Source organism: Kogia breviceps, chromosome 6 (assembly GCF_026419965.1).
Source record: "Kogia breviceps isolate mKogBre1 chromosome 6, mKogBre1 haplotype 1, whole genome shotgun sequence".
NCBI lineage: Eukaryota > Metazoa > Chordata > Mammalia > Artiodactyla > Physeteridae > Kogia > Kogia breviceps.
In genome coordinates, this window is record NC_081315.1 from 115,254,790 (window position 1) to 115,280,269 (window position 25,480).

General features: G+C 36.3%; 1 long non-coding RNA gene and 1 pseudogene across 1 annotated transcript in view; one reads left to right on the plus strand and one right to left on the minus strand.

Annotated features, from left to right (window-relative positions):
- The window catches only part of LOC136794397 (uncharacterized), a 304,826-nt gene that overhangs the window by 153,622 nt on the left and 125,724 nt on the right, over positions 1 to 25,480 (plus strand). The gene's annotated exons all lie outside the window — the stretch shown is intronic.
- LOC131758264 (transmembrane protein 14C pseudogene) lies at positions 13,041 to 13,741 on the minus strand (annotated as a pseudogene).

A 25,480-nucleotide genomic window follows, 5' to 3' on the forward strand; every position in this document is an offset into this window, starting at 1 on the left:
TTGTAGTCATTATTTTCTTTAGTGTAAAATATGATGGCAAAAACATAAAACATTGGAGGGAGTAAAAAATGAAGTGCTTTTATTAATAGAATGCACTCTATCTTTCTTGTTATATATGAACCTCATATATATATACCAGTGAAATTTTTTCTTTCATAATTTTCTTATTTCTAGTTATGGCCTTTTCTTTTCCATTTAAAAAAGTACCTTTAACATTTCCTGTAAGGCTGGTTTAGTGGTGATGAACATTCTTAGCTTTCGCTTGTCTGGGAAACAGTCTCTCCTTCAATTCTAAATGATAACCTTATTGGGTAGAGAATACTTAATTGTAATTTTTTTCCTCTCAGCACCCTGAATATATTGTGCCATTCTCTTCTGGTCTGTAAAGTTTCTGTTGAATAATTAGCTGATAGTCTAACAGGGTTCCCTTGTACATAACTATCTGTTTTTCTCCTGCTGCTTTTAACATCTCTCTTTAACTTTTGATACTTTAATTATAATGTGTCTTGGTGTGGGTCTCTTTTGGTTCATCTAATTTGGGACTCTCTGTGCTTTTGAACTTGGATGTCTGTTTCCTTTGCCAGCTTAGGGAAGTTTTTGGCCAATATTTCTTCAAGTAGGTTTCTCTGTCCCTTTCTCTCTCTCTCTTCTCCTCTGAGAATCCCTATAATGAGAATGTTAGTAAACTTGATGTGTCAGAGGTCCCTTAAACTATTCTCATTTTAAATATTTCTGTTTTCTTTTTACTGTTCTGATTTATTCATTTCCATTACCCTGTCTTCCAGATCTCTGATTTGTTCTTCTTCATCCTCAAATCTTCTGTTGATTCCCTCTGGTGTATTTTTCATTTCAATTGTTGTATTCTTCAGTTCTGATTGATTCTTTTTATAATTTCTGTCTCTTCCTTGAAGTTCTCACTGTGTTCATCCATTATTCTCCTGAGTTTGATGAGAATTTTTATGACTATTACTTTAAACTCTTTATCTGGTAATTGCTGATTTCTATTTCATTTAGTTCTTTTTCTAGGGTTTTGTCTTATTTTTTGTTTGGAAGGTATTTGTCTCTTCATTTTACCTGTGTCTCTGTGTTTGTTTCTTTGTACTAGTTACATCAGCTATGTCTCCCAGTCTTAACAAAGTGGCCTTATGTAGAAGGTATTCTCTGGGGCCCACTGGCACAATCCCTCCTGGTTACCAGAGCCATGTGTACCTGGTGTCTCTCCTGTGTGGGCTGCATGTACCCTCCTGTTGTGGTTGAGCTACAATTGCTGCAGGCATGCTGGTGGGCAGGGCTGCTCCCTTGGACCTGGAGCCACTTAGGAGGGGCACTGATGCCACCTAGGGCCACCTACCAGGTTGGGTGGGGTGGGACCTGCACATGAACATTCACCAAATATGCTATCAGCTAATCCATAGACAAGCTTCAATAAATTGGAAACAGTTTAAACCTACAGAGTATTTTCTCTGACTAGAAGGAAATTAAGTTAGAAATTAATAATAGAAAGATATCTGGAATTATCAAATATTAGGAAATGATATTTTGCTAACTAATCCATGGATTAAAGAAGAAATTGCAAAGGAAATTATATTTCAAACTGGTTGAAAATGAAAATACAATATATCAAGTGTATCAAAATATGTGAAGTATAGCTAAACCAGTGCTTAGAGAAAAATTTATATCTTTAAATACTTTTATTAGAAAAAATAAATGATTTAATATCAGTGATCTAAACTTCCAATTTAAGAAGCTACAAAAGAAGAAATTAAAAACCAGTGTAAGTAAAAGAAAGGAAATAATAAATATAGTATCAGAAATCAGTTAAGTAAAAAATGGGTAAATATTACAGAAAATCAGCTATCAATAAAATTATTAATCCTTTAATTAGACTGAGGAAGAAAAAGAAAGAAGACACAGATTTCCAAAATCAGTTGTCTTTGACTTTCATCTGTGATTCCTGGATTCCATATATTGCTGTTTTTGAATTTATGCCTTCATTTTGGTGATAGGCCATATCCACTAGCTTCCTGAGAAAAGGTTCATGGGTTATAAATGTTTTAAGATTTTATGAGATGAAAATATATGTTTTTATCACCAAATTTGGTTTGTAGTTTGAGAGAATTCTAGATTGGAAACTAGTTTTCCCAAGAACTTTGAAAGCATTGCTGCTTGACTCCAGTATAACTTTGGAGATGTCTGGTGCCATTTGATGACATCAGTCTTTCATAAGTCAACTTTTTTTCCTTCTAGAAACTTTCAGAATTTTCTTTTGTCCCTATTTATTCCTTTTTATTACACTCATTGAATCCATTCAGTCTGGAAACTCATTTTCTCCAGTTCAAGGAAGACTTCCTTGTGTGTGTGTGTGTGTGTGTGTGTGTGTGGGTGTGGGTGTGTGCGCGCGCGCGCACGCGTGTGTTTTAAATAATAATCTACTTCCTTCTATTTGCTCTTATTTTTGCCTTAAAGAGCTCCTATTGGGTATTGGACCTCTGGATTAATAATATTTTTTGTCTCTTGATCTCTTTATCTGTTTGTTCTAATTTCCTGGAAGTTTCTTTAACTTTATCATCCAACCTTGTTGCAGTTATCTACTGCTGTGTAATAAACTACTCCAAACATAGCACCTTATAATACTTGTCTTATTGGAAGCATACCTTGAAGATATTGCAGGTTTGGCTCCAGACCAGCGCAGTAAAGTGAATATTGCAATAAAATGAGTCACATGAAATTTTTGGTTTCCAAATGCATATAAAAGTTATGGTTACATTATGTTCTACTCTATTAAGTATGCCATAGCATTGTGTCTAAAAAATAATGCATATTCCTTAATTTAAAAATACTTTATTACTGGGACTTCCCTGGTGGAACAGTGGTTAAGAATCCACCTGTCAAGGCAGGGGACACAGGTTTGATTCCTGGTCCGGTTGACCCCACATGCTGCGAAGCAACTAAGCCTGTGCGCCACAACTACTGAGCCTGTGCTCTAGAGCCTGAGAGCTTCAACTACTGAGCCCCTGTGCCACAACTACTGAAGCCCATGTGCCTAGAGCCCATGCTTCGCAACAAGAGAAGCCACCACAATGAGAAGCCAGTGCACCGCAAAGAGTAGCCCCCACTTGCCGCAGCTAGAGAAAGCCTGCACGCAGCAACAAAGACAATGCAGCCAAAAATAGATTAATTAATTAGTTAATTAATTTAAAATGTGATTCTGTGTCCCACTTTCTCAAGGGGATTTTCAAAGAGTTTTGAGCTACCTTAGAACAAATATAATTTTCTTGGAATACAGTCTTAAAGAGTTATGTGTAAATGGTCATCCAGATTTTAGGTTTAACAGTACCTTCTACACTATGACTACTCTTGCAAAAGTCCCAAGACATAGAGCCTGGCCTGTGAAGCTTACGTTTATGCTGGTTTTGCTGATGGCTGCTTCTGGTTAAGGTTAAGACCTACTGATAACAGGATCAATAGAGGAAACTGCAGCAGGGACAATAACAAAAATCATCAAGGTCAACAGGGACTATGCAACCCATATGTGATATTAAGACATTAAAGTGGAAATCAGCGATCTGAAGCCCAAACACTTAACAACCTTTTCTAAGTCACTTATTCAGTAATGTTTCATTCTTTAAAAATGTAACATATAAATTCCTCTCTGTACACCGAGGAATGCAAATTCAAAAGAAAACACACAATTAGGGGACAAGTAGAAGTACAACAGAAAGATGGGCTTTTCAAGTCACTTTTTCACCCAAAGAACATAACGGGGCTACTTCTCTTTCCCCAGGTATTTCTTTTTCTATTTTTTTCCCTAATTTCTTAAAATCAGACAGTAATGAAGTTTTGCTGCATTGATTCACTCTTCCTTACACGAACAATTTCTCTCTAGCATGCAGTGCTCTTTGATAACATTTTACGCACAGTAGAACTTTCAAAATTATAGAGTTATTCTTCTCAAATTCTGCCATTGCTTTATCAACTAAGTTTGTGTAATACTCTAAATCCTTTGTTTTTATTTCAACAATTTTCACAGCATCTCCTTCCATCTGTAGAAACCACTTCCTTTGCTCATTCATTAAAAGCAACTCCTCATCCCTTAAAGTTTTATCATGAGATTGCAGCAATTTAGTCACATCTTCAGACTCTTCTCTAGTTCTCGTGCTGTTTCCACCTCATCTGCAGTTAACTTCCTCCACTGAAGTCTTGAACCCCTCACAGTCATCCATGAGGGTTGAAATCAACTTCTCCCAAACTCCTGTGAATGTTGCTATTTTGACCTCTTCCCAGGAATCATGAATGTTCTTAATGACATCTAGAATGGTGAATACTTTCCAGAAGGTTTTCAATTGACTTTGCCCAGATCTATCAGAGGAATCACTGGATATGGCAACTGTAGCCTTGTGAAATGTATTTTGTAAATAGTAAGACTTGAAAGTCAAATTTACCCCTTGATCCACAGGCTGCAGAATGGATGTTGTGTTAGCAGGTATGAAAACAATCTTAATCTCATTGTACATCTCCATCAGAGCTCTTGGGTGACTAGGTGCATTGTCAGTGAGCAGTAACATTTTGAAAAGAATCTTTTTTTTCTGAGCACAGGTTCTCAACAGTGAGCTTAAAATATTCAGTAAACCATGTGATAAGCAGATGTGCTGTCATTTAGTCTTTGTTGTTCCATTTATAGAGCACAGGCAGATTAAGTTTAGTACCATTATTAGGGGTCATAGGATTTTTAGAATGCTAAATGAGCATTGCCTTCAACTTAAAGCACCAGTTGCATTAGCCCCAAACAAGAGAATCATCTGCCCTTTAAGCTTTGAAGCCAGATATTGACTTTTCCACTGTAGCTATGAAAATCCTAGATGGCATCTTCTTCCAATAGAAGGTTGTTTCATCTACAATGAAAATCTGTTATTTAGTGTAACCAGTTTCATTAATTATCTTAGCTAGGTCTTCTGGATAACTTGCTACAACTTTTACATCAGCAGTTGCTGCATCACTTTAGTTTTTATGTTATGGAGATGGTTTCTTTCCTTAAACCTCATGGACCGAGTGCCGTTAGCTTCAACCTTCTGCATCTTTCCTACTGTTCTCAGCCTTCGCAGAATTGAAGAGAGTTAGGGCCTTGCTCTGGATTAGGCTTTGGTTTAAGGGAGTGTTGTGGCTGGTGTGTTCCAGACCAGTACAACTTTCTCCATAACAGCCATAAGGCTGTTCTGCTTGCTTATCATTTGTGTGTTCACTGGAATGGCACTTTAAATTTCCTTCAAGAGCTTTTTGTTTGCATTCATAACTTGACTATCAGTTTGGTGCAAGAGACTTTGATTTTGGCCTGTCTTAGCTTTAGACATGCCTTCTTCACTAAGCTTAATCATTTCTAGCTTTTGATTTAAAGTGAGAGACGTGCGACTTTTCCTTTCACTTAAATGCTTGAAGGCCATTGTAGAGTTATTAACTGGCCTAATTTTAATATTACTGTGTCTCAGGGAACAGTGAGGCTCAAGGATAGGGAGAGACAGGGAGAAGCCAGTTGATTGGTAGAGCAGTCAGAACACACACATTTATTGATGTTTGCCATCTTATATGGGCATGGTTTGTGGCACACCAAAATGATTACAATGGTAACTTCGAAGATCAGTGATCACAGACCACCATGACCGATATAATAATAATGAAAAATTTGAAATATTGCAAGAACTACCAAAATGTGACACAGAGACACAAAGTGAGCAAATGCCATTGGAAAAAGGGTGCCAGTAGACCTGCTTGACACAGGGTTGCCACAAACCTTCAATGAGTGAAAAAAATGCAATATCTGCAAAGTGAAATAAAGTGAAGCACAGTAAAATGAAGTATGACTGTATATCTTGTGATTTTGTGGGCCAAGAATTTAGGCAGCACTTAGTTGTTCCAAGTGATGTTGATGGAGGTTACATGTATTCAGCTGTTAGGTGGGCTGGTCTGAATGGTGTAAAATAGTTTTACTCACATGTCTGGAGCCTTAACAGGAAGCCAAATGTTGACCGGTGTGTCTGCTTATAGCCTCTTGAATATGGTGCTGTAAGGGTAGTCAGATATCTTACATGGTGACTGTGGGAACCCAAAGATTATGTCCCAAGATCTTCAGTGATAGCTGTAGAGATCAATCCTTATGACCTAACTGCAGAAGTCCCAAATATCACCTCTACTACATTTCATTGACCCAATAAGGCCAACCCCTCCACCTGTCAATGAAGGGAATAGCAAATAATTTGTAGACATCTATAATCTGCTACATATTTAATTACTAAGAATTCTTTCTTGTTCTCTGATCTGATTTTTTTTTTTTAATCTTTTCAGGGAACCAGTATCTTCTTTTTTTCCTTTTCTATGAGTATATTAATTATTTTTTAGTTTTATTTTCCTTTGTCCCTCTTTCCTTTGGTATTCTTTTTACATTTTCCTCCATTAGATTGATCCATTCTTTTATTTTCATGTGGAGGATTTCCTAATAGGCCTGATGATCTTGGCTGACTTTGATGTTTAAGACGGAGGCCTTAAAAATGTTCATTTGAAACTATCAGTGGGTAGAAGGACTTTTGTCAACTGGTTTGCCTCAAGTAAGGCAATAGAGCTAGGTCCATCTGTTTTGTGCGTAGTTCCACAAATGTCAGTTCTCTCTCTTTAGCCAGTCATTTTCTCTTGTGATTAATTTCTCCTGTGAGGCCTGCTGCCTGAACTTGGGACTGAAAAGGAGAAGGGAGTTGTGTGTTGACTTTCTCATACTAGGCTGTAGGATTTCCCCAGGTGTTCTCCCCGTTTCTGGACCCAGTGGTCCTGAATGTTAGTGTAGTTACTCACCTCTCTGTACACAGAGGCTCTTCTGTGGACTTCTCCAAAGAGCAAATCTCAATTTCCTGCTGCAGTCAGGGAGGGTTATAGGGGTACAGGTTGTGAAAAGGTATCTGGGATCTAACTTCTCCTTTTAACCCAATCTTCTGTCACTTCTGTGTCTTTATTGTTACCCTCTGTGACACCAGATCCCTCCAGTCTTGAACCTTTCCTCTTATTATTTCCTTCTGCGGGCATTTAGATTTTCCTTACCACACTCTGCCAAGTCTCTTACCATTCATCAGTATGCTTTGCAGCTTCCAAAATTTAGTCATTTTCCTCTGGAATTTCCTCTCTTATCCTCCATGCTCTTGTGGATTTATACCTTAAAAAAATTATTTGCTCTATTTTAATGTAGTTTTGGAAGGTATTGGAGATCAACACGTAAATTAAATCTGCTGTTGTTAGAAAAGAGTCTCAAATATTATTTTAACCTTTTCTCTCTCTCTCTCTCTTTTTTTTTTTTTTTTTTGGTACTAGAGCTGCTATTAAGAAAATTTAACTGGTTGCTTATAATTCAGAATGATCAATAAGAGGGAGGTGATATTTTGATTTTCCATTTGAGTATGTTTAGTGGAGATACTAGCATTAAGAGATAAAGAGAATACAGGATCTTGGATAATCATCACCCAGATATACCTGAAATATTTACAGAGAATTTAACTTTTTAAAATGCTGTCTATTTGTTATCTGTTTTTTTGCTTGGAAAACATTCAGATTGATTTATATTACAAAACTGTACATGTACACTTATCAGATTTTTCCAGCCTCGTTTGTAGGAAGAATAACACTGGTGTTTCCGAAGGAACACAGAATGAAAATGAAATGATTGTAGTTACGGTTTTCCCACTTGGAACACTTCTCTTGTTCTTCCCTCTCAAAACAGCACTCTTGCCAGTGCAGGAATTTGTAGTCATTTGCCAAGGCTCTGCTCCTATTATTTTATTCCTTTCCACCACCCCTACAACCTCTACGTTGCTGTATTCTAGGAGGTTTATTTCAGGCCCTTCCCCAAAGACATGAGTAATTAGTTCTATTGCTATTCAGCAGATGAATCTTAATCACCCCAAAACTGTCTGGGCAAGCTACTTTAAATATACATGTAAGCACTTCAAGGGTGGTAAGAGGCAATATAGGCCAAGGAAAAGGGCTGTGGAGGAGAGTTCTCAGGAAAATAGTCCTTAGGACGTAAAGTAAATGGCTGGGAGTGCGGCTGGGTAGATTGTCTGGAGGTGACAGGGGTCAGTAGGTGGTGAGGGAGAGAGATAGGTATATGGGCCATTGGCCAAGTAAACTTTGAATTTCATTCAACAGTGGGTTTTTTTTTTCCATTTTAATAATGTGATTATTTAAGCTATAATTTAATTGAATGTAAACAGTTCAAGTTCAAATCAGTTATAGCTAAAAGCTCATTTTGCAATCCCATTTCATTTCAGATCTACAGGTTTATTTTGGTTGAAGAAGTTTACATGTTCTTCTAGCAAGACCCAAATAACCGTTCATTCGCTCTCCTTTAATAGGAATTTCTGATTTTACTCAAGGTGGCAATGTGCCTACCTAAAATATTATATTTCTAACCCTCCCTCTACACATGGGTCAGGTCATATGATTATGCACTGGCCAGTTAGATATAAATGGAATTGCTTTATGGGACTTCTTGAAGTTTCGTATTCCACTTGCCAGCTGGGAAAGTATATGTGGTGGCTGGAGTGCCATAGCAGGGCAAATACCCAAGGGACATGGGGTGCAAAGATGAAGGCACATTGGTCCTTGACAGCCTCAGAGTCCCTGCATCCCAGCTCTTGACATCCCTACCTCTGGGCTTACTTTGTGTCAGGAAGGTACTTCATTTAAATCACTATTTTGATGTAGTTTCATTCAGCTGTGCCTAATTGGATACTAAAGAGAACCCATAGAATTCTTTGAAACTTTAGCTAAGGATTGCAGGATTTTAAAATATTTGTTTATACCATATGACCTGTCACATAAACTGAAAGATCATTTTCTTTAAAAAGTGAAAAAAGGTAAAATAAGAAGATATTTTACTTTTCATCTTGAAGCAGGGGGCCTAGCATAAAGTAGGAACTGAATAAATATTTGTTGTCATCATATAAATTAAAAATTAATTATTGAGGACCTACTATACCTGTCAGTATAAGTATACAGAGATAAATAAATACTGTCTCTGCCCTAATGAAGTTTCTAATTTTATAAGAGTGATGTAAACAACTAGCACTTATACAAGATGGAAGGAATTAAATCTCATAGCAGAGGCACATGTAAAGTATTGAATGGCAGGAAGTAAAGTGACGGACTCCCTAAGAGTGGGATTTACGTCCTGACTAAAACACAGAATGATAAAGCAAGGAAAGTAGACTGGGCAAGATTGTAAATCCACGCTGAAGAATTTTGATTTTGTTGTCTCTCTAACTGAGAGAACTTCAGTTAATCTTTAGGGGGATAGTTCTGATGACCATGTGAAAAACTTACTGGAGAGGCAGAGACCGAAGGCCAGAAGGAAGTGCAGTTAGAAGCAAGTCTCTGATTACCCTACTCTAAGCTCAGAAAGGGAGAAAACTAATATCACCTCTGTGAGTCCTATGGGGCTGAATGAAGTCAAGGCAAGAAGAAAGGTTTTCAAAAGAATTAGAAGGTGAGAGTCCAGTGGGCAAAGACATAGTATTAGAAAAAGAACCATGGATGGACAGGAAGATACAGAAACCATTGTCATGGACTGCGTTGTGTCCTCCGAAATTCATGTATTGAAGCCCTAAGCCCCAACTTGAGTGTACTTGGAGATGGGGACTTTACGGAGATAATTAAGGTTAAATGAGGTCGTAAGAGTGTGGGTCCTAATGCAATAGGACTGGTGGATTTATAAGAAGAGGATGAGTTACCAGAGATCCTTCTCTCTTTCTGAGCAAACAAAGAGGGCATGTGAAGACCTAGCAAGAAATTTACAAGCCAGGAAAAGAACTTCACCCCAAACCAACCCTGAAAGCACCTTGACTGTGGATTTCTAGCTTCCAGAATTATAATAAATAAATTTCTGCTGTTTAAGCCATCTAGTCTGTGGTATGGTGTGATGGCAGACTTAGCAGACTAACACAGTCATAGCATTTAACCAGACAGAGACTAGAACCCGAGGGGCATGCCTGCGTCACTTCTAAGGGAGGGGGTGAGTGCTTCTCTCCATGTGTTGTGCCAGCCTCCGCACTCCTCTGTGGGAAGGTGACATTGGTCAGGCTGAGCACAGTGGTTGGGTCACATTTATTAAGTTTCTTCATCTATAAACAGCATTAATAATGGTACTGACCTCATATTTTGTTATGAGAAGTAAACAAACCAGTGAAGATAATAGATGAAAAGTAATTGCCCAATAATATTAGCTCTCTTTATTTTTACATGCAACTTGCACTGGCCCCAAATATGTATTCTGCTTTCCACCAAACTAAAGATCTGAATCTATGACTCATACATAGAAATTTGGGAATTGTTGACATGGTAGATAGATATGTGTATAGGAGTATGTAAATTGGCATTACACTAAATTCTGTACTGTAATAGATTAAATAACTAATGGCAGTGTGCAACGCCAAGACACCCACCTTCGTGCTCTTTTCTTTTCGTAGTGAGTTGCCACAAAAGGTAGAATTGTCAAAACACACTCACGTGAATCATAGGTCTTGCCCAAGACCAAACTACTAATGATTCAAAAGATAACAAGCAAGAAGCAGACATACATGTAGTATTCCTTTCCTGAGGGGCTTGAGCCTTCAAAATTGCTTCCTAATTGTCCCTTTTCCCACACTGGAGTAGCAAACAAGCACTAACAATGTGTGGTGCGTGTGTCAGCTCAGCCACTTAGGTTTAGAGCTCCTTAGTTTTTGTGTGTTTAGTTGTTCAGGGGCAAAGATGTTACAGGTCTAATTTCCATTCTCTGGTCAGCTAGATGCCGTAATTGCATAAATTCCAGATTTACTTATAGTAATTAGTATAGACAGACAGGCACATCTTGCTCAAATCATCTTTTACATAAAAACTCTATAGAATCTACCTTTTTTTTTTTTTTAACCAAGAAGTTGGTGGATAGAGGTCAAGATTTCCTCCAGCTGCTGTTAACTCTTTTCTGTCCTATGTGGCCTCTTGCTGGATGGTGAGACAGGGTAGAGTAGGATTTCAGAGGATGGCCTCTACATCCATCTCACCTGGATTAAAGTCCAGGTGACACAGTTCTCAAGGAGTTCTGGGTTGAGTTCCATAAAGCACTAGCCAAGCTCAAGGTCACAGAGAGACAGCGTTACATGTTTGGCTTGAAGCTTGTTGAAATGTTTCTTTAATGATGATAGTGTCTTTTATTCATTCGCCTTTTCACCATCCACATTGGTCCAGGCTTAATTAAGGCCCTCATCTACTCAATGCTTAATAATTCCTTCTTAATTAGATTCTCAGTCTTACATTTTACTGTTTCTGCTCTTCTATACCCTTAATTTGCTCCCCAGATCCATTAAAATTAGCCAACTAAGTTAATGATCTGTTCAAGTCATTCTCCTGCATAAAAACAATCTCTGCTTCCAAATGTCCTACAAGATGAAGTCAAACTCTTTTACATGCATTCAGGGCTTTTCAAAATGTGATTTCCATACTCACTCTCCACCGGTATCATTCCCTGTGGACTAATCAGTTTCCCAAGCACCCAGATCATGTCCTGATTCCTGACAACATTATATGTTTTTTGTGTGTATTTTGTTAATTTTTTTGCTCCACGACTTTGATCACTCTTTTCCCTCTACTTGGATTGCCCCTCCTACCTTTTATGCCACCTCCACCTACTCTGAGAGCTCCCCAGATGAAACTTGTATCTTTAATTTCTGGTTTAGGAAACTTCCCTGATTCTCTTAGGTGGGTAATTTCTCTTTCCTCAGTGTCACTTGGCACAATGGTTCTCAGCTGTGGAATGAGGGAGGCGATGAGGATTTCTTGAGGGACTTTTTTAAAAGTACACAACATTCCCAGCCTTCAATTCTCCCTGAGAATTAAAGATAAAGTCTTTTGATTGTCACATTTCTTTATAGCAGTTAAAGTATACAATTACTATTTATCCACAGCCCTGTTTCCCATTATGGACTGAGCTTCTCAAGAAAATCAACTATATCTTAGTCACCAACATATCATATATAATATAGGTGCAATAAAATTATTTTTTAAATATAAATTCTGTTTATCAATTTTCAGATTAGGACTCTGTTTCCAAACATAGTTGAGAAAAGTTCCTTCCATCATGGTTTAGATTAGTATCTAAAATTAACTGTACACTTAGTTATTCTGGAGGTTGTGCTCTATGAATTTTAAAGGAATATTTGTTTCATTTCCCTCTTGTTCAAATCATAATAGTTCACTGTATAAATTCCCTTTCACAGAAAGTTTTATAGAAAAATGTGGAAAACATGAGTATGTGTTTATAAAGTATGCTTTATTTGCATCTCAATCATAATAAGTTTATTTTAAGTGTACTATTCAGGGAGCTTCTACAGACACTTAGAATATACATTTGATTTACTCACAGGTGTATAAGCTATAATCTATTAAAATATGACTTTCATTATTTTTAAAAGAAAAATAAGAAAAATGAGAGCCCTCTGGTGGGCAATGCTTTAAGTTCCAAATATCATATATAGTATTTTCCTGATAGGATTTTCTAAAGACTACAGAAACATTGTAACAAAAAGTAAGATGAAGTTTAAAAGTTATTTCAACTCCTAAAGTATAACTTGAGTACATTAATTTTCCACAGAAAATGTATGATTCTGAGTAACTCTTCTACTAAAATAAAATCAATTAAAAACCAAAGAAAAACTCACAAAACAATCAAGAATAAACACCTAAACCCATTTTCTCATCCTCTCACATTGAGTTTAAATGAAACAGATGCATCAGTTTAAAACCCAGAAAAGTGATAAAATTAGGAGTTTTTTTTTTTATTTACAGTAAACTTTATTTTCATTGATTTCATGTAACATAATTTCAAAGTAGGTCTGTGCTCTAAGATAAGCAAAAGAACAGATATCCTAAATCTCATTAACAGATCTTTTTCACACTGTTTTTCTGAGTAGGGTACAGGGTTTCAGGGGCCCCAATGGTGACACCTTACATTTTATCCCTGGAGATTTTAGATTCAGAAAGAACAGACAACACCAACATACAAGAATCAAACTGTATGCTTCTACTATAGGAAGAAGCTCTTGTGTTACACTCTACCCACCTCTTTAGGGTTGTAATGATAATAACTGACTTTTTTCTCCCCAAAGTTGGGTGTTTGGGGTTTGTTTTTGTTTTAAGTAAAATGTCAGAATATGTGAAAATGCTGTACTTATTTATCTTAATATGCTAAAAATAGTGAACATTTTAAAATTCTTCATGAGTCCAAGCTGGGCCATGGCTACTACTGATGGGGTTTACCCAACGCACTAATTCCAAGTTTGGCGACCATCATCAAACTGGCACCTGCAATTAAGCCTGCAGGCATAAATTTTCCAGAGTGGTAGAATCTCATTCCCATAATGGCAGCCAAGGTTCCAGATGTAACTAAGAAAACCCAAATGTTCCTTGGATCCTGGGACAGCTGATAGGCACCGAGGCCTGCTAATCCACCGAAGAGGAGCCCGGCAGCCAGGGACGGGACGCTGCCTGCTCTTGCATAGCCAATGATCCCGCCGGAAGCAACCAGTGCTGCATAGCCAAAGCCGATCCAATGTAAAGGCATTAGTGGGCCAGAGTCCTTCTGCATTGTTCTCTTTCACTCTGTCCAAATGGAAGATCACACCAGGTCTGCACCTCCTTCCCGAACGTCTGCACTCGCCGACGAGCAGGGACTCGCACCAAAATTAGGAGTTTTGAAGTGCAAATTATGCAATGAACAGATGCATTATTTTTTTCATTTTTTCTTAATTAAGGTGAAATTCTCAAATCATAAAATTAAGCATTTTAAAGTGAACAATTCAGTGTCATTTAGTACATTTACAATGCTGTGTACCACCACCTCTATCTACTTCCAAAATATTTTTATTATCTAAAAATAAAAACCCATACCCATTAAGCAGTTATTCCTCCATCCTTCCCTCCCCTGTTCCTGCCAACCTCCAGTCTGCTTTTTGTTTCTACGGGCTTACCTATTCTGAATATTTCATGTAAATGGAATTATACAACATGTAACCCTTGTGTCTGGCTTCTTTCACACAGCATAATTCTTTTAAGACTTATTCACATTGTAGCATGTATCATCACTTCATTCCTTTTATGGATGAAAAATCTTCCATTTTACTTGTTTATCAATTTTTGTATACATTCATCTATTGATAGACATTTGGATTGTTTCTACCTTTTGGTTATTATGAATAGTGGTGTATGAACATTCGTGTGTTAGTTAGTATTTGTTTTGAATACCTGTATTTTCAGTTCTCTGGGGCATATGCATAGGAGGGGAATCGCTGGGTCATATGGCAGTTCTGTGCTTAACATTTTGAGGAACCACCAAGCTTTTCCACAGCAGCCCCACCATTTTACATTCCTACCAGCAGTGTGTGAGGGTTCTAATTTTTCCACATCCTGACTACTATTTGTTATTATTTGTCTTAGTGGGTGTCTTAGGGTTTTGACTTACATTTCCCTGATGGATAATGATATTGAGCATATTTTCATGTGCTTATTCACCATTTGTATATCTTTGGAGACATGTTTGTTAATGATAAGTACTGTGGTTGTAGAGTTATAAAAGTTCTTATACATTCTGAGTACCAGATATACGATTTGCAAATATTTTCTCCCATTCTATAGGTTGTCTTTTCACTTCCTTGATAATGTTTTGTGATGTACAAAAGTTTTAAATCTTGATGAAGTCCTGTTGTCTATTTTTTTCTTTAGTGGCTCATGCTTTTGGTGTCATATCTAAGAATCCATTGCCAAACTAAAGGTCATGAAGATTTACCCCAATGTTTTCTTCCAAAAGTTTTATTGTTTTAGCTCTTGTGTTTAATCTTTGATTCACTGTGAGTTTATTTTTGTGGTGTTAGGTAGAGATCTAACTTCATTCTTTTACATGTGGCTATACAGTTGTCCCAGGACCATTTGTTGAATAGACTGTTCTCTGCCATTGAATGGTGTTGGTTCTTGTCAAAAAGCAATATGGCTTAGATATATAGGCTTATTTTAGACTCTCAATTGTATTCCATTATCCTATGCCAGTACCACACTCTTTGATTACTGTAGCTTTGTAGTAAATTTTGAAATTGGGAAGTGTGAGCACTCTGACTTTGTTTTTTTCAAGATTGTTTTGCCAGTTCATTGCCCTCTGCATTCCACATAAATTTGAGCAGTGGCTTTTCCATTTTGGCAAATAAAGCCATTAGAATTTTGATAGAATCAGTAGATCACTTTAGGTAGTATTGCTACATCTTAATAATATTAATTCTTCCAATCTAAGATCATGGGATATCTTTTCATTTATTGAGGTCTTCCTTAATTTCTTCATAGTTTTAGCAATGTTTTATAGTTTTCAATGTACAACTATTTCATCTCCCTTATTAAATTTATTTCTAGCTATTTTATCCTTTTTGTTGCTATTGTAAATGGAATTGTTTTTCCGATTTCCTTTTTGGCTTATTTACTGCTTGTGTTTAGAAACACAACTGATTTTGGTGTGTTAATCATGTACCTTGCAACTTCGCTGAATTCGTTTTTTAGCTCTAGTTGGTTTCTTTTGTACGTAATTTAGTTAGCATAAATGTTTTTAAATCTTTGGGGAAAAGTATATAGTTCTGGAGCTTTAATATTAACTTTACTATCCTATAAAGCAATATATTTCAAATAACCCTGCATTACTGTTATAATCAGAAAAAAACAAGTGCTTGATTAATTTGATTGTGTTTCATCAAATGTTACGGTTCTTAGTAACTGCAGAGTACCATACACATATTAATTTTGTAATTATTTCCTAACCCAGGCTATATTTATGTAAGACTAAAGACCCTCAGTTTTAATCATGTTATGAAGTTAAATATAAGAATTAGTTTGATCCTATCTCCTTCCAATCTATACAAGTGCCTATTCCCGTATATGCAATCCTGGCATGATGTGGGGAAAATTTGCACACAAAATTTAAAATCCTGTACACTGTAATGAAGTTACAATAATAAAAATGGAAAAATGATATCTAGGCACAAGGCAACAGTAACGATTCCTGAGGAAGTAAGAGGTGGGAGGCCTCTGTGGAGTGTTCCTGAGGATGGGGCAAGAGAGGGTAACTTTCAGGAGAGGGAATAGATAGAAATAAGATAGTGTTGGATACAAACATGAGGAGCAACAAGGGCAAGAAAAGCACAGACAATTTCTCTGCCTCTCACTATGCCATACAGCTTCAACATCACAGAAAATCAGTGGCCATTGAACCATGAATCAACAGTCAAACAAAGTCAAAGTGCTCTTTCAGCTAATTGGTTCTAGATTATCTCTGTATCCTTGGAGTCTAATTATTTTTCAGGAGCCCCAACAACTTAATTTCAGTTGTGTGTTCATTATAGATGGGGGAATTCTAGAATGTCCTCTGACATTTTTCAAGAAAACCACATTGTGTCTGGTAATAGGTATAGTGATTGAATTCACTAATTTCAAAGTAGGGTAGCAAAGCAAGCAAAATCACCACTGGTATATGTAGGAGAAATAGTCTATAACTTATAAAAATAAGACAGTTCCTGTCTCCTGTATCTATTTCTTTCAGATAGTAAAATAGTTACTTGAAGGAAACCAATTCTTGGGACATAATTCCTGTATCGAAGACTCTTTGTTCTTTTTCAAGATTGGTTTTTTTAAAAGATTTGTCTCACTGTTTGGGGTCTTTAGTGCTTCAGTATGAATTTTAGAATTTTTTTTTCTATTTCTATAAAAAATTCTATTGGAATCTTGATAGGGATTGCACTGAATCTGTACATCGCTTTGGGTAGTGTGGACATTTTAACAATATTAAGTCTTCCAATTCATGAACATGGGATGTTTTTCCATTTGTTTGTGTCTTCTTCAATTTCTTTCAACAATATTTTGTAGTTTTCAGTGTACAAGGACATCACTTGCTTAGTTAGGTTTATCTTAAGTGTTTTATTCTTTTTGATGCTATTGTAAATGATCCTATTTTCCGAATTTCCTTTTAAATAGTTTGTTATTAGTGCAACTGATTTTTGTATATTGATTTTGTATCTTGCACCTTCATTGATTTTGTTTAGTAGTTCAAACAGTTTTTGTGGATATTTAGGGTTTTCTATAAATAAGGTCGTGTAATTTGCAAACAAATTACATTTGGGACAATTTTACTTCTTCCTTCTCAATTTGGATGCCTTTTCTTTCTTTTTCTTGCCTAATTTCTCTGGCTAGTGACAGTCACACAATGAAATATTAAAGCTTCCATTTTAGGAAAATGTAGCAAGTAAGATAGCTAAGCCTGTATTTCCCATTATAAAGGTGAAATTAAAAATGTATTTACTGTTTTATTTATAACGAACTTACTCTCATTACAATAGACAGTAAGTTCAAACATTGTACAAACATTGTTAAGTAGTGTAACTCCTAAAGAATAATTTGAGATGAGTGAATTTTATGGTTTGAGCCTGTTGCTTTATAGTTTATTGTAATTTTCAGGCTAGCTAACCTCTACAAATGCCTGCAGTTAAAACAGTTTTTATATAAGGTCATGACATTTTCTTTGGATGAAAAATAATGCAGTTATTTAATTTTTTTAAAAAAAGAATATTAAAGTTAAGCATTTCAGTTACAACCAGTCAAGATATTACTCAGAAAGGTTTTTCTAAATATCAAGTTCCCTTTCACAGATGCTATGTCCATTTTCTTCATAATCTTTTGTTACTACTCCAGTATCAGTTTTCTACCTTTCCAGATATAAGTAATTGGGTTTTCAAGCAGCATAAGAGAAACATCATAATCTCACGGAATGCAGCATCAAACTTCTGATATACCTATTCATGAATCCCAGGAAATGCAAATTATCTCCTGACAAAGTGATGCTACATTTTTTTCAGTTATGTTTTTAATAGAATAGATCACAGTTTCTGGAATTTCAACTTTTTGAATATCTATATTAAAGAGATTACAGAGTATTTCTGGAAAAACAAACTTCTCATTGGATCATGAAGTATTTGTTTCCCAAATTTGTATGTTTCATCTTAGGCTCAAATCTCCTCTGTCACTGTCTCAGAAATTAGTAAAATATGACTTCTTTTCGTATGTCTATTGTTATGGACTGAATTATGTCCTCCTAAAATTCATAGATTGTAGCCTAATCCTCAATGTGTTTTTATGCTCTTTAAGAAGGTAATTAAGGTTATATGAAGTCATAAGGGTGGGATTCTAATCCAATAGGACTAATGTCCTTATGAAGAGAGGAAGAGATACCAGAGAACTCTCTCTGCACAGATGTAGAAAACAGGACAAGTGAGGAAACAACGAGAAGGGGGCTGTCTGCAAGCCAGGAAGAAAAGTCTCACCAGAAATAAACCCTGTGGGCACCTTCATCTTAGACTTTGAGGCTCCAGAATTGTGAGAATGTAAATTTTTGTTGTTTAAGCCATCTAGTTTGTGGTATTGACTGCTATGGCAGTCATAGCAGACTAAGACAGATTTTGAGTGTGTGTGTGTGTGTGTGTGTGTGTGTGTGAGAGAGAGAGAGAGAGAGAGAGAGAGCGAGCGAGCGAGCGAGCGAGCGAGAAGGACATTTATTATAAGGAATTGGCTCACATGATTATGGAGCCCGTTGAATCCAAAGTCTTCAGTGTGAATGGGCAGGCTTGAGAGCCAATGGTGCAGATGAAGTCTGAAGGCAGTCTGATGGAGAATAACCTCTTACTCAGGGAAGCCAGTCTTTTTCTTCTATTTAGGCCTTCAGCTGAAGGGGTGAGACCCACCTGCATTATTGAGGGAATCTTCTTACTCAGAGTTCACTAATTTAGATGCTAATATCATCCAAGAATACGCTCCAAGTTGACATGTAAAATTAACCATCACACCTTTCAAAGATATTTTCAAATTATATTGAAATTAAGCAATATATAGTCTAAAATTATTGCCTTGCCCTTTCCTTCCAATTTTACAATATCTCCTTGTAATTTTGAAATGTTATTTCTATAAAAATCCTGAGATATACAATATACATCTTCTTTCACTTGGTTAATCATGTGTTTCACCATAATTTATAGTTGCATAAGGGCAATGATCTTTCATTGATTGGTTAAGAGCTTTCCTCCCACATTTATTTGAACAGCTTGTTAGTTTTTTCCTTTTCCCTTTTGTAAGAATGAAAAATATCTGTAAAGGAACAGGTATCCATGGAAAAGGCATACAGCATAATTCAGATGTTATGTCAGAAAAATCTGTGTACCAAGAGCCCCAGAATTTAACTTCAATACTGTTTGAAATTGGAACTTTTCAAATATGATTTCATCCATTGTGAAATGATATAGAGTTAAAATACAGTTCAGTGATAATAATATTAGTATCTTAAAAAAATAAATTCTAATATGTAACTTGATATGTTTCTTTTTGAAAAAGATCACTCATATTCACCAGGAAGCCCTTCTGACAAGGAGGAATGTAAGAGTCAAGATAGATGTTTTATTTCATCTATCTGCTTAGCCATAAAAATACCAATATGTGCTAATTTTTTTTTTTACCTGAACTGACAGTTATGAATAATCAAGATATTTCATATCTGTACTAGATTTTACCATCATGGGACCTGTCATCCAGAACTTAGGTCATTTGTAGCCTTAGTTGCTTTTTACCTATTTCATTCCTGCTATGTCTAGTGCCAATAGCCATGCCAACAAGTTTTTTCTGAGAGAATTTCTCTCTGTACTTAATTACATTTAATTTAAGATTATCAGTCTTAGCTTAGAGAACCATACTTTTACTTTCTTTACCTTGTGCCCTTTTGTCCAACTGAGAGAATTTACTCAATGCCACTTAATGATTCAAAGATTTTAATAATATGTGTTGTCTTAGCTCAGAGTGCTATAATGAAATATCATAAACTTGGTGGTTTATCAACAACAGAAATTTATTTCTCACAGTTCTGGAAGCTGGAAGTCTGAGATCATTGTGCCAGCATGATAGGGTTCTGCTGAGAGCCCTCTTGCAGGTTGTAGATGGCTGAATTTTCACTATTTTCCTGTGGTGGAAAAAGAGTTTGAGGTCTCTCTCGCCTCTTCTTATAAGGCCACTAATCCTACTCATGAGGGCTACACCTTCATGACCTAATTTCCTTCCAAAGGCCGTACCTCCAAATATTTCTGGTTGTGGATTATATTTCAACATATGATTTGGGAGGGGTGGGACACAAACATTCAATCCATTACAAGTGTGAACACTGTACTCTTGATGTGTATACCAGTATGAGTTTCAGTTGGCCTGTATTACTTAAGGGCTTCTCAGTTTTATTTCATTTGTCAAAAATGAGAAATACTTGTATTTTGTATCCTAGAAAATGTTGGACTGTTTGGAATACCTGGTTTTCTTTTATTATTAAAAACTGGCCAATTCATTTCTTAGCTCATATCTTTCTTGTATCATCTATTTGTGTGCAACTGTGGCACACAAATAATACTGCTTGCTAATCTCTATCTAAAACCAGAAACTAAATCAGTACATTATATGTCTTTCAAATTATCACAGGTGACACTATTACCTAATATTTTGTGCAGAATAATATTTACTGCCATCTTTCCAGACTCCTATAGAAATGTCCTTGGTACCTATTGCCCAGCACCAAGGTCAATGACATTTAGTATTTTTTCATTAGAACCCCATTTCTGGCACCAATTTCTATATCAATCAGTGTAGCTAAGTTGTGCCATGATAACCAATGATCCAAATATCTTAGTAATCTATCAAAAATTATTTCTTGTCATGTTATATATCCTTTTTGGGTTAACTGCATGTATTCTTCACTCTAGGACTCAAGCTGATAAACCCGATCCATTTCTGGGGCATGCTGATCTCACAGCAGACAAATAAGAGAGAAGGTTGGATAAGATCATGGCTCTTATAGATTTTGTTTAGAAGTAGCATAGGCCACTTCCATTCATATTCAGCAGAATGAAGCACATCATATGGCCAACCCTGATGTAATTGGGACAAGAATGTATTATCTTCTAATAGAGAAGTACTCCATGGGATGGACTCTGTTGGGAGAAAATGCAAAGGTTTTTGGAAAATAACACAGTTTTTGACACTTTATTTTTTTTAAATAATGATAATACGTAACACTTGCTGAGCATTTACTATGTACTAAGTGTTGTTCTGAGCACCTTATCTGTATTTAGTCAGTTAATTTTTATAACAGCACCATTATGTAGGAAATAGTACTATCCCCATTTTACAGATGAAGGAATTTAGGCTCAAAGAGTTAAAAGGTTGTTCATGTGAAAAGTCACTTTCAAAACAGACATATAGACTAAGTAGCTGCCAATAAGACCCTGCACTAATTTCTCATTTGTGAATTACACTTGGTTTAATGGAATCACATGAATTAAGTAAATTGAAGAGCTTTTTTGATTATACTTAAGTCATATGTTTGTGAATATATTCACCTAGTCTATAGTTTTTGTAGCTCTTTAGAGGAGCAAACCTCAGGATTTATGTGAATTATGCAGCTGTTCTAAAGTGACTGAAGAGGAATGATTGAGCTGAACGTAAACTATGGCTACTAAGAAAACACATTATCTTAAAAAATGTTTAATTGTAGTTGACTTACAATATTATATTAATTTTAGGTGTACAACATAGTGATTCAATACGTTTATAGATTATACTATTTTAAATTATTATAAAATATTGGCTATATTCATTGTACTGTACATTATATCCTTGTATCTTATTTTATACCTAGTAGTCTGTACCTCTTAAACCCCTACTCTTTTCCCTCCTTCCACCCTCTCCCCACTGGTAACTACTAGTTTATTCTCTGTATCTGTGAGTCTGTTTCTGTTTTATTATATTCATTCATTTGTTTTATTTTGTAGATTCCACATAGAAGTGAAAGCACATAGTATTTGTCTTTCTCTGTCTGACTTATTTCACTAAACATAATACCCTCCAAGTCAATCTATGTTGTTGCAAATGGCAAAATTTCATTTTTTTTAATGGCTGACTAATATTCCATTGTACATATGCCCCACATCTTCTTTATCCGTTCATCTGGTGATGGACACTTAGGTTGGTTACATATCTTTGTTATTTTGGAATCCAGAAAAAAGGTTCTGAAGAACCTAGGGGCAGGACAGGAATAAAGATGCAGACGTAGAGAATGGACTTGAGGATATGGAGAGGGGGAAGGGTAAGTTGGGATGAAGTGAGAGAGTGACATGGACATATATACACTACCAAATGTAAAATAGATAGCTAGTGGGAAGCAGCCACATAGCACAGGGAGATCATCTCGGTGCTTTGTGACCACCTAGAAGGGTGGGATAGGGAGGATGCGAGGGAGACACAAAAGGGAGGAGATATGGGGATATATGTATATGTATAGCTGATTCACTTTGTAATACAGCAGAAACTAACACACCACTGTAAAGCAATTATACTCCAATAAAGATGTTAAAAAAAATGCTGCTCTATGAACATTGGGGTGCATATGACTTTTCAAATTAGTGTTTTCATTTTCTTCAAATATATACCCAGGAGTGGAATTTTGCATCATAAGGTAGTTCTATTTTTAATCTTTTGAGGAACCTCCGTACTGTTTTCCATAGTAGCTGTACCAATTTACATTCCCATGAACAGTGTGCTAGGGTTCCTTTTCCTCCACATACTCACTAACACTTATTATTTATTGTCTTTTTGAGGATAGCCGTTCTGATAGGTGTGTGGTTTTGATTTGCATTTCTCTGATGATTACTGATATTGAGCATCTTTTCATGTGCCTTTTGGCCATCTGTATGTCTTCTTTGGAAAAATGCCTATTCAGGTCTTCTGCCCATTTTTTAACCAGCTTGTTTGTTTTTTTGATGTTGAGTTGTATGAGTTCTATATATATATTTGGATATTAACCCCTTATCAGACATCATTTACAATTATCTTTTATTCAGTAGGTTACCTTTTAGTTTTGGTTGCCTTTTAGTTAATGGTTTCCTTCACTGTGCAAAAGCTTTTACGTTTGACTAGGTCTCATTTATTTATTTTTGCTTTTGTTTTCCTTGCTTGAGGAGACAGATCCAAAAAACTATCGCTAAGATAGATGTCAAAGTGGGCTTCCCTGGTGGCGCAGTGGTTGAGAATCCGCCTGCTGATGCAGGGGTCATGGGTTCGTTCCCCGGTCCGGGAAGATCCCACGTGCCGCAGAGCGGCTGGGCCCGTGAACCATGGCCACTGAGCCAGTGCGTCCGGAGCCTGTGCTCCGCAACGGGAGAGGCCACAACAGTGAGAGGCCCATGTACCGCAAACAAACAAACAAACAAAAAAACCAAGATAGATGTCAAAGAGTGTACTGCCTATGTTTTCTTCTGAGAGTTTTATGGTTTCTAGTCCTACATTTAGGTCTTTAATCCATTTTGAGTTTATTTTTTTATGTGGTGTGAAAAATGTTCTAATTTCATTGTTTTTGCATGTAGCTGTCAAGTTTTCCCACCACTTATTGTCTTTTCCACATTGTATATTCTTGCCTCCTTTTTCATAAGATAATAGACCATATGTGTTTGGTTTTATTTCTGGTCTCTATATTCTGTTCTGTTGATTTATGTGCCTGTTTTTGTGCCAGTACCATACTATTTTGATTACTGTAGCTTTGTAGTATAGTGTGAAGTCAGGGAACATTATACCTCCACCATTATTCTTTTTTTCTCAAGATTGCTTTGGTGATTAGGGGTCTTTTGTCATTCCATACAAATTTTAGGATTATTCATTCTAGTTCTATGAAAAATATGGGAATTTTGATAGGAATTACATTAAACCTGTAGATTGCTTTGGAAAGTATGGACATTTTAACAATATTAGGTTTTACAGTCCATGAACATGGGACATTTTTCCATTTTTTTGTATTGTCTAAGAAGCAATCAGATTGCCTTCAGAAATTTTCTGTCTGAATAATGGGATGCTGAAGCATTTATATACTGGCTCCTTTCTGCCATTGTTAAGGGTGACCCCTGAAGTATTAACTCCACCTTTTCTGCATTTATAGGCAGGTTAAGTGGCCTCTGTAATTTCAGAGAAGATCTTTGGGCAGAAACAGAAAGGCACACTGTTCACTGTTGAGGAGGAAATGTTTACTTGTATGGTATTGTCAACCACATCTGTGGCTGAATCTGAGGTTGGCCAGGGGACTTTGATGTGAAACACTGGAAACATTTGCTACAATTTCCACCTTGTTCTGCTCAAATCCATGTGCACCCTGCATTGAATCCACCCTGCCACTGAGTTTTCAAGGTGTTAGCTGGATAGCCTCTATGCACCACCAACACTGAAGACAAATGATAACTGACTGATATCCACAAATGAGTCATCCTACCCACCTAGTTTTTGAGTGCTAATTCTGTGGTGGCTATTCACTGGTGGGCACTGAGATAAGACACAAATATCTATATGCTCTCTGCAGTCAGAGTAAGGGTACTGGAAGAAGGTTGCATGGAGGTTGTGATACTAGAATGGGCCTATTAGGTCGATTTCGAAGAAAAATAATTTCTAGGGCATGTGCTGAGCTTGAACAAGAATGTAGATTCTGACATTGGCAGAAAATATTTGAGGCTGAGTTAAGAGAGTGTTTTCAGATAAAGGAGAAAGAAGTCAACTTTGATAATATCCCAGTCATAAAAATAAAAGCAAACACCAAAAATTAGTTTTGTTCTTATTTTTCACTTTAATCTTCTGAAGAATAATATGTGTATATATATATATATATATATATATATATTTTAGTTTTCAGTGATATTCTTTGATTGCCGGAAATTCAACAAATTTCTTCTACCTCCCACCTTTTTCTCCCCTTTTTCTTCCAGTCTCTTTCAGTTTTTGTTATTTTCATCTTTGGGGCAGCATGTTGGCATAAAACATTTATAATCTGTTCTGTCACGCTAATCTCTTGGGTCTTAATTACAGTTAAATATATTAAGTGCTCATCCCAGTCCTTTGCCTTATTTTTGCAATTATTTCTTGGTTAGCTGAAATTCACCCTCTAGAAGGTTCCTCAAGAAGAAACCAGGAAAAAAATATTTTCTGCATTCCTGTATTTTCAAAACTGTTTGTAATATTTTTACTTGAAAGTCTGCTTGGCTGGATATAAAATCCTTGCATCATACTTCCTTTACTTCCTTATTTTGTAGGCGTGTTACTCTAATATAATCTCCATTTTTCTCCACAGCCTGATTTTTTTCCCCTCTTAGGTGACCTTTTTGCTTAGTTGCCCACTATTTTTGATTATTATACTCTTGGTCTGCTTCCTCTGATGCACAGTGTGCCTTTTCAGTTTGTAAATACAAGTTCTTTTTTATTTCAGTAAAGTTTTCAGATTTGAACCTTCAGATATGTGTCTTGTTCAGGGAATCAGGCAATGTATATTCTCAAT